At 39.9% G+C, this 9,745-nt stretch overlaps 1 long non-coding RNA gene across 2 annotated transcripts; it reads left to right on the top strand.

Annotated features, from left to right (window-relative positions):
* The first annotated feature begins 265 nt into the window (after positions 1-265).
* LOC117001009 lies at positions 266-6,980 on the top strand. 2 transcript variants are annotated; one of them, XR_004418896.1, is made up of 3 exons: positions 266-342; positions 2,968-3,024; positions 6,176-6,980. It is a non-coding gene; the product is annotated as an uncharacterized LOC117001009 (long non-coding RNA). The 2 variants fall into 2 exon arrangements; XR_004418895.1 differs by lacking the exon at positions 266-342 and having other exon boundaries at positions 353-3,024.
* Positions 6,981-9,745: the final 2,765 nt, after the last annotated feature.

Raw genomic sequence — 9,745 nt, 5'->3', positions numbered from 1 at the left:
AGAAATGTTCTGTCTCAGTCTGCTGTGAAAAATTACTGCTTCCCCAAATGATTAAGGTCTTTAGGAGACAATCAACAAACTGACTTATTTTGCCTGTAAACGGGAAAAACACATCCCTTACTGCTGCAGAGGTTCCTAAATGAGGCACAGCTGGATGGCTGCCAGTAAAGCCTGAGTATAGTAGTTGGCTGAGGAACAAGGATGCCCTGGCAACCACGTGTTTGTTAGTGAGGATGCTGCATAATTTTTAACAAATGGTTGTGAACTAAGGTTGGGGGTGGCGGTTTGGTGAGGAGGGAGGTCTGCTTCCCAGAGATTTACACAGGAGCTGCTGCAGAGAAGGTAAGAATTCTCCATGGAAGGCAGTGCTGGACCAATGGAACCTTAGATGCTTAAGGATAAAGAGCCTTCATTTTGCAGGTGTACTTAACTCTTTCTTCTATTTGCTTGAAGCTACAAATGTGACAAGGTGCCTCATCATCACAGGACAGATCTAAGGGAAGATTACACAGGCTCCTTTTGAAAATAACAAAAATTAAATCTTAAAGAGAGAAAGGGTGAAAAAAGCTATGTTATGAACTGTGATTGGTTTGGGCTGCACTAACATGCTTCATCCCTGATTTCCCTTTGTAGCTTCAATCTCTTCCTTTGTGTAAGTAACCATGCATCAGGGCGCTACTAGTTAAGGAATAGTTATACTTTTAACATAGGTACTCATGGTTCTTCTTGCTCTCCTAAAAAGTTAGGTCAGGTCATTTCTTGTATACCGAGAAAGAAAGGTAAGTTCTAGTTCAGACAATTGCTACACATCATTTGTCGATCTCAGCCTGGAGCAAAGGTCTCCAGGGTAAAGGTTTTCATGCTTTCATAAATCTAAACTTCTGAGGAAGACAACAGTGCACAGACAAGTCTCTTAAATAAATCTGCAGAGCACCATAACAGTTGCAGCTATTAACTGAGGCCTTGCAAGCACATTCATTAATTCTGTCTACTAATGATAGCCCAAAGCCTGCAGCAGGTCTTTATGAGGGTAGGTGTGTTCTGGTGACCTTGCATAAGTATTCACCTGGTGGTTCTTCTTCCAAACTTTGCACAACAAGAATGATCACTGCTAAGGAACAGATGTGCTTAACATCAAAAAAAGCTCCAGTTCTTTGGGCTGGGGAACAAACTCAGGGGCATGTGTCATGTATTTCACAAAGATGGTGTAAATCTTATTATTTGATAGTTAATATTTACAAAGTATTTTAAATTCCCCAAGAAATCATTATGAAGTTGTTGTAGACATTATCATTCCTATTACTGTCAGGAACAATATTGTGTTTTATAATCTACACAAATGCTAATATTGTTTTGTTTCTTAAGAGTACTTATGTGCTTTATAAAATGTCATGTATTGTTCTCTGTGTCCTCTGATCCACGGTAACTTCATAATGATATGAAACATTGACATTTGGGAATTGGTTTTTACTGTCTTTTTTTCATACAGACTTCCATGGAGGATTTGCTAATGGTATATGTGTGTGTTTGAATTAAACCCTTTAATGCTAGGGGAGGAGATCAGTTTGACACGGAATTCAACAGCTGTTGTTTCTTTAAAGAGAAAAGGCCTGCTGGATTTAAGTGTGTTTGAGTATATCTGGTTGACTGAACAGTTTCCTCAAGGAAGTATTCATTCAGTCAATGTCCTGAAGGGTTAAGAAAACAGAAACCCATAGTGTTACTGAGTTGTTGTTATGTACGTTGCCAAGGGAACTGTAGCTGGAATGTTTAAATGCCTTGTTTCTCCCCAAACCCACAGGAGTGGAGCTTGAGTGTCTTGGTGTGCCCTAATCCTCACAATTAGTTTCTGGTGGGTGGGGGGGACTTATGGGGCTGATCAGTCTAAACACTTGTAGTGACACTGGGTAACATTCCCAGCATGCTGGACAGAGTGACTTTAGCATCATACTCATCGCTTAAGAGAATCACAACCAAAAGCAGAAAAAGGAGTATATTAAAAGCCTTAGAACCCTGTGGATTTCTTTTAGTAACACATATTATAGAAATTAATGATCTCCAAGGAGATCTCCTTAAGGCTTTGGTAAGAAAAATCATGACACTGATTGATCTTGACTCAGATCTTTAGTATCGGTATTGTTTTGTCCCATATGCCATTTAAATTGCTTCACTGGTGTAAAGAGGGAGGAACCTTTGTTGCAAATGACCATTCCAACAGAAGAGGCACATTTTAGCCTTGTTTCCATGTAAAGGCCAGGCTCTTGCACTGCAAAAGATCAGTCTGCAAACAGTCTAATCAAGCACTCCTTATTGCCAGATAATTGTTGTAAGAAAAATACTAAATGTATCTATAGAGGTCAACTGTGCCATAGATATTTCAAGAAGCTGGGAACAACCCTTCCAAAGTCTTCCATTGGGCCATTGCTCCCAAAAATGTTTGGCCACCATGGTTTTTTCATAGGTGGTTGGCAGCACTGTTAAGTCAAAACTAGCTGAGCAGCACTCCATCCCTTGTTGAGTCAAACATTTTTCCAAGCACAAATTGATCCACACTTTGACTGATACATGTATTTCTTCTGGTATGTGGGAGGATTTGCATTCAAGGGAATGTTTTCACTTTTGTGCTTGTACTCCTTCCTATCACCCAACATAAGGTTTTTAATACAGTCCAAGGTAATTCTGTCTTAATATTCTTTGAACCAAGTCTAGTTGCAATAGATGTGGAAAACACAGATTACTTTCTCCTTGCAGCTGCCTCTCAAGTACAAAAGCTTAATGCTTTCCCAACCTGAAACACCTGATAATTCTTATTGCCTCCAAAGCAGGACCCACATCTTGAGGTGGAGACATCCTGAGACAGAGGATGGTCTCCAGCTGGTCAGTGTTGGTGCAGATTACTTTTTATCCATGAAAGTCCTGTGTACACATCCTGTTGTGATGTTTCCCTTTTTTTTGTTCTTTTCTCAGTATGAAACCATTGATCTACAAGCCAAGAGGCCTTTCTTTCTGCATCCAGATAAAACAGTGAGTTTAGGCTTCATCATGTCCTGGGGTCCTCATCCTACAGTTGTCCACACTGGGAGTTAACTGAACTGAAAAACATTGAGGAAGACTGGTTCATAGTCAAGTTGATTAACCGGTTGATTTCTAAACTTCTTTCAAGATCTTAGATTAAAAAAAATTAGGAAACCAGACACAGTGATAGTAGAATCCTGGGAAGTTCCATCAGTGCTCAGAGGCCAAGTGTCCAATTTCCACTAGGATCAGAATGAGTGGACAGTGCTAAAGCTTGGGAATGCTGACGCCACACATTTCCCAGCTGTGATGAAATCTTATGATTTAAAATAAAATAACAAAGAAATAAAAGCCAAAACTTGATCAGTGATTTCTGTGTCTCTCTTACTCCATGACATTTGATATTGTGTTGCAAAGAGGGACAATTTACAAGCATTAATTTTTTTGTTTATCCTATTACCTATTTTTGTGCTTTCTGAAACTCCTGCATTAGTTTGACCAGGAATTTTTGCACACTTCTGAAAGTTTTGTGTATGGCAGCACTGAGATGCATTGGCAGAAGCTGAATGTGGTTTGCCTACAATCTTTTTGGCTCAGGTTTGTACTTCATCACCCACATATACCCATGCTTTTATTTAAAACAGTCTCTTAGAAGTCACTTTAGGTATTCTCAGGTCTTGTAAACTGAATGTAAAACTACATACAGAAGCTTCGAGATGAGTGGAGTCCACTATGTAAAAGACAAATAACCTATTAAAAAACCCATAAAAAGAAATGTAACAAAGCCCTGCACTCCTCAAAGAGTTAATCCTGCAATGGGTGCTAAACTCCAGAGCCCTAATCATGGGGCACTCCTTACCTCTTTTCCTTTGCTATTTGCAACCACAAGGTGAAGATGAGCAAAAATCTGACTTTTTTCTTTTATTAGGTGTGGGAAACTTTTGTTTTGGCAGTGCTTCTTTTTGTCCTTCACAGAGTTTGTTTTTCTCTTGATTTTTTTGGGCACTTTTTATTTCCTGTCAGAGTGTAGAGGAGAAAGCTGTTCTAGTCTGAAAGTTATGTGCCCCTTACAGTGCCCCTTAGTTACACAGCACAAGGAAAAGAGAAACAGAATCCATGGCACCGTGTAGAAATGCTGCACTATATAGTTTGCCCTGGTTAAACATTTCCAGAAAGGGAATAACACAACACTGTGGAGCTCCTGGATGTCTTTTGGCCCTTGTGCTGCAGAGGTGCAGGCATTTAGGGTTAAACTGAAACAGTGCTGGATTCTGGGCAAATTGGTTTTCAGATCTGAGCTGCACAGATCAGAATTATTTCCTTTTTGTATTACCACAACACTATCTCCTTCATACCTGAAATAAGTGGCAACTGGAGCCTTGAAAAGCAATATGCAACAGCTGTGTGAGAATTTAATTTGATATATCCACATGCCCCCATCTTCAGCTACCTTTTTTGATCTTTCTTCAAACAACTTGTAATATCTACAGAACAATGCTGAAAGTCTTGTTTGTACAGATTTTTTTGTAGTATGTAATTCTGTCACTTTTTGCCTTGTCTTCTCCACATGCAGGGTATGTCAAACTGGAAAAGAAAGAATGCTTATTTACATTTTTCAAAGCCTGCAAGAGGCAAGAGTTGCATTTTTGGATTGAGTTTGGGATGGTCTCACTTTCTCTTCAGCATTTATCTTGTAATTCACTTTATCTTCCTCTAAAACGTTTTGATGAGGGAATGTGAGCACTGAATGTAATCAGCTCCTTATAGCTGCTGGGGTTTTCTGAATTCTCCCTCAGTGCATTCATTCATGGCTAGTGGTGCCTAATGACAGAATGGATCAAACCATTAGACTTAAAAAGCAGCGTACATGAAATTTGAATGTGCACCTGTAGCTTGTGAATCTTGAGTCAGCTGCTAATATTTGAATCTTGCACATTCCTATGCATATGCTTTAAAGATGCAAGATTAAACCCTTTATCTGTTTATACTTATGCTTATCCTTAAAGCACCATGTAGACTTTAAAGCTGCAAGGACTGCTCAAACTGACTTTGTCTGTGAGAGGCTGAGTCCAGCAAAATGCTGGATGGTAGAGCAAGTTCTGGTTGTGCTCAAAATCAACTGCAAGTGGGAGACAACAGGATTTTAATAATGTAAGCAAGAAAAAAAAGAGTCTATCCATTAAAAGTGTACGTTGGAAATATATGGTAGCTGAGAACTAGTTTCTACATCAAATGTACTATTAACTAACAGAAAAGCTCTTTCTGATTTGTAAATAATACTATTGTAAGCTCTGAATTGTGGCTTATCTGCTGTTCTACCTATTAATAACTTTCTATAATGTTCAATTAATTAGCTATTGGAAAAACACCGAGGCCAGCAGTCGCACAACAAATCAAACCTTTCAACACAGTCAGATGCTGGGAGCGCTGGCACACATCTGCCTTTTCTGCCAACAACAGAACAACAACAACAACAATCCCAGCAGAACCATGGCCCTTGGTCAGCCCCTGCATTTTTACACTAGGATTTGTTCAGTTGATATAAAATGGTAACTCAGGCAGTCCAAGTCAACACTACAGGGGGCCTCTATAGGGGAAAACACAGTCCCCAAACAGGGTCCCAGAGTCCCCCCATCAGGTTCCAAGAATGCAGTTTTAGCCATCCCTAACACAAACCCCCCATCAACTTTTACAGAGGCCACCCTCTGCTCACAAAACCTAGTCCCTTCCCTGAAGGCATTCAGGATCCTTTGAAATGGAAAATTTATGCTGTACTGAAATAGTTCATACTATAATAAACAACTAGTGCCATCATTCTGCTGGTATTCAGAGCGCAATTAAACCTGAACCTCATGTGAGGGCTCCATTTGGGGTGGAAGGTGGTGCTGTGGGGAGGACAGGCAGCTCACCCCAAGAGTCTTTCCTATTGCAGCAGGTTTTACTGCTTGCCCTCCCCACCCCTGCAGTGAACACCCCCCTTCTCCCTCCTCACATTTACACGAGGCACGGGGGCTTGTGGGGGATTATATAACTTATAGGTCAATTTGTTGTTTGGGCAGAAGAATGTGGTATGTTGGCCGAAGCTGTTTGTTTGCTTAAGTTGTCAGAGTTCAATGAGGTCATTTTCTCATCTTCCCTGTGTTTTCTGTATTTTCCACAGACCTGCCAGCCTCAAACAACACCCTCTTTCTTCGCATTAGAAATGGAAACACGTCCTCTGCAGGAATTTTCCACTTAATAGCTCCTGCTTTCCTACCGGGGGCCTCAGTGCACCACCACTGCAATGCTGTATTTCTTTCCACTGCAGTTTGACATTTTGCAGCCAGAACAACGAACAGCATTCACTCCATCCTGATTTTTGAAAAACATATCTCTATAGGCCCACAGAACATACCCAGTGTAGCAATCACCAGGGGAAAATGGCAAAGGTATTTAAACATCATTACATGTCACTGAGACTGTGACATTGTCTGGTAAAAATGCTCCTTTATACATTTGTTTTTCCTTACTCCCCATTCCTCCCCCCTCCAACCCTTTATAGACACACACACACAGACACCAAACCTCTGCCCCTGCTCTCCTACCACCAGCCACTCTCTTGTTCTACACTCGGTTGTAATTGTTTGCCTTTGTGAATTATTTCCTTTGCATAATATTTGCAAACAGTGTATCAGGTCCTGACACTGTGAGGAGCAGAAATGCACATTGCAGATAATCTGAGCAGTAAACAAGGAGCCTGCTTTAAAATGCACCAAGTGACCTGTCTGAAGGCAGCGATATTTGCAGATTGTTTACTGCTGAGATGCAGTGATGTCGCTGAAATGCAGCAGCTTGAAGATTGGAGCAAAATGGGATCTCAGACACTCGGTCAAGCACAACCTGTGATTTTTTTATTTACTGTTTTTGTTCTGCTTTTTTTAAAGTTAGAGATGTAGTATTAATTATTAAAAGCTATTTTCTAAAAATCCCTTTTCTGTGTCTATGAAAAAAAAAATTCCCTTATAGGGAGCAAAATGAATGGAAGTAAACATGTTTATTGCTAGAAGGAAGGTTTCCCCTGTCTGCGCAGTGGTAGAGTCTCAGACAGCAAGGTCCCAGTAGGTCAGACTGGCACATTGAATTGCGTATCAAATGAAACTGGTATTCTGGAAAAAGGGTGGAAAGAGGAAGAGGGGTGTTAGTGAGGAGGTTGCTCAGGCCAGGAGGGTGGGCCACTGAAAAACAACAAGTTAAAAAATAGGATTGATGATTTGCAGGACACCTAGGGTATTTCTTTCAGGGGGTATTACTTCCACTTTTAACCAGGAACAAGAGCTAGAAGAAAAAAAAGCGGCAGGAGCTGACAGCTTTGTGCTGATCAAAGGGACAGAGCATTGAATGCCTTCTTTTGCTAGCTATTTATTAGAGAGAGAGAAGGGCTCCTTTGCCATTCTACTTAGGAGAGAAGGGATTAAAGATCAAAAAAAAAAGGAGGGGGACCGGCGTGAGTTCTTTGTTCAGAAAATATTTCTCTCTCTCTTTTTTTTTTTTTTTTTTTTTTTTTAATGGTGTGTTGTGCTGTCCACTACAAGACAAAAACACCATTTCTTTTTATAGCATTACTCCCTTTCTTTTCTCACTGACCAAAATTTCTAGTGACAAACAATTCCAGTAGGTTTTTGATTTTTTTTTTTTTTAATGTAAAGAAGGCCCCCTTTGGGAAACTTAGTTAACTGTCTTTTAGCCTGATTAACCTAGGAAATAAACTTTAAATGCACTGCTGGGATTCTATTAGGATCATCAGTTCATACAGATAACAGCAAAAGGTGTTAAAATGCACTTCACTGGTGCAAGTGATCTCATGTTGTAAAAATGATTATCCCCAGCAGAACAGGGAAGGATTAAGGGGCCATGCCTACGTCTGGGAAACTCCATAAGTGTTTTATTAGCATTAATACATGTATTAATCACACAGACACAAAAAAAAGGGCTGTCAGGATGGTGGCAAATGGCACAGTGCATTAAACCTACTCTCTTAAGTCAGTGGAATGTGAGCATCTTTATTCCTAGAATTGCAATAACACTGTTAAGTAGTATGAATGAAGTTTGGAAAGCCTGCTTGTATGATTGTGGATCATTGTGGATTATCTAAAAAGAGAGGCTGCCTCTAAAGTAAGGCACTCCCATTGCAGAGACTTTGAAGAAATGCAGGGTAAATTTAGTGTTCCAGCCTCAAATCAGTCAAACTAAACTGCAGATGTTTGATCACAGTGACCCAACTGCTCAGATTATATTCTGATTTCTGTTACGTAGCTCAAAAAGGAAAAGTCTATGCATGTCCCATGCTTTTGCTCTGTACTCTGCTCCTTGCTTCAGGTTGCTGCTTCCAGCACAAGGGAGAGTCAGGCTAAGTGGCTGTGCAAGCAGGGCTGAGGTAACACTGATAAAAGCAAATGCTGTTGACCAGACATGTGAATAATTTAGCAGATGATCACCATGGGGTTTGAGATGAGCAGCATTTTCCACAGTTTCATTCCATTTCCATTTGCAGCCCCTAAATTTTGTTTCATCTTGATAGCAACCACAAATAAAGCATTGCCAAATATGTGGTGATTTTACAGCCAGATTTTTATAAGGCCTATTGCCAGCATTAGGTTAGCAAAACAGATACGTGATGATGATATTTAGTTCTCTTTGATCTCCAGCCTTCACCACCACCAAAACAAATCTAAGTCCTTTAGTGGAGATTAGGAATGCAACCCTTGGAGAAAAAAAATGCTCATGTTTTTGCTGTAGTCTCCTTTCAGCTCTACTATGTTTGTTGGCAATCACCATACTAGAGCAACATCTAGGAAAGTCTTGATAAAAACTACTTTAGCACCATGATAGATGTGATAGTGAGACATATTATTGACTTCATTGCTAAAAATATTTTAGTTATACATGTTGAAATCCTGTCAAGAAGTTGCCTCTTTCAATCCAATATTAAACACTTCTCTTCAGTGGATATTTGGAATATTGTATATGTCTGTCACCACAGCAGTGACATTTGTTAGTTTGTTCATCAAAATGTCACCTGCCTATCAAGATAGCTAAGATAAGTAGGACTGGGAAACTTTGTTGAATCATCATACACAAGCTTTTTTTTCTGCCAGCAGATGTATTACATGAGACTTATATTGATGTACAGTAGCAACAGAAGTCAGCTTCCTTGTATGCAAAATTGAAGAAATCATCATTTGCCTTACAAGGATACTTTAGTAATTCCTTCACAGCATTAAGGGGAAAGATGGGCTATAAAAACCAGTCAGTCCCTAATAACACAGGGTTGTTCTTAAAGTACGTATAGTTGCAAAGAACTTTGAGGAGGAAGGGGACTGTGAATATTAAACATTTTAAGTACCATAGTATTTTGAGCATGCTTAGCTAGCTTACTTGGCTGCCCTCAAAGCTGAAAAAAACCAACTCAGGGCCTAGGAAGTAGCCAGGTGACAAAAGAGATAGGAAATAGGATGCTAGAAAAGTGGAAATCAACTCCTAAACAGTGAAACAAAGAAGAAATGAAAACAACAAAAAAAAAAGCCCATAAAAACACAGAGAGGGTTTTGCCACTCTGACAAAAGATCAACACTGTTTCAAATATGCTGTATTTCTCCACCCACCCCGAATAGATCTTAAGTACCCTTCGCTGCCTCGGAGTCAGATTTCAAGCCAAAATGTCTGTGTTGCTAGTTTTGCAAGTGCTACCACT

Source organism: Catharus ustulatus, chromosome 10 (assembly GCF_009819885.2).
Source record: "Catharus ustulatus isolate bCatUst1 chromosome 10, bCatUst1.pri.v2, whole genome shotgun sequence".
Lineage (NCBI taxonomy): Eukaryota > Metazoa > Chordata > Aves > Passeriformes > Turdidae > Catharus > Catharus ustulatus.
This window is presented reverse-complemented; position numbering and strand designations above follow the sequence as displayed.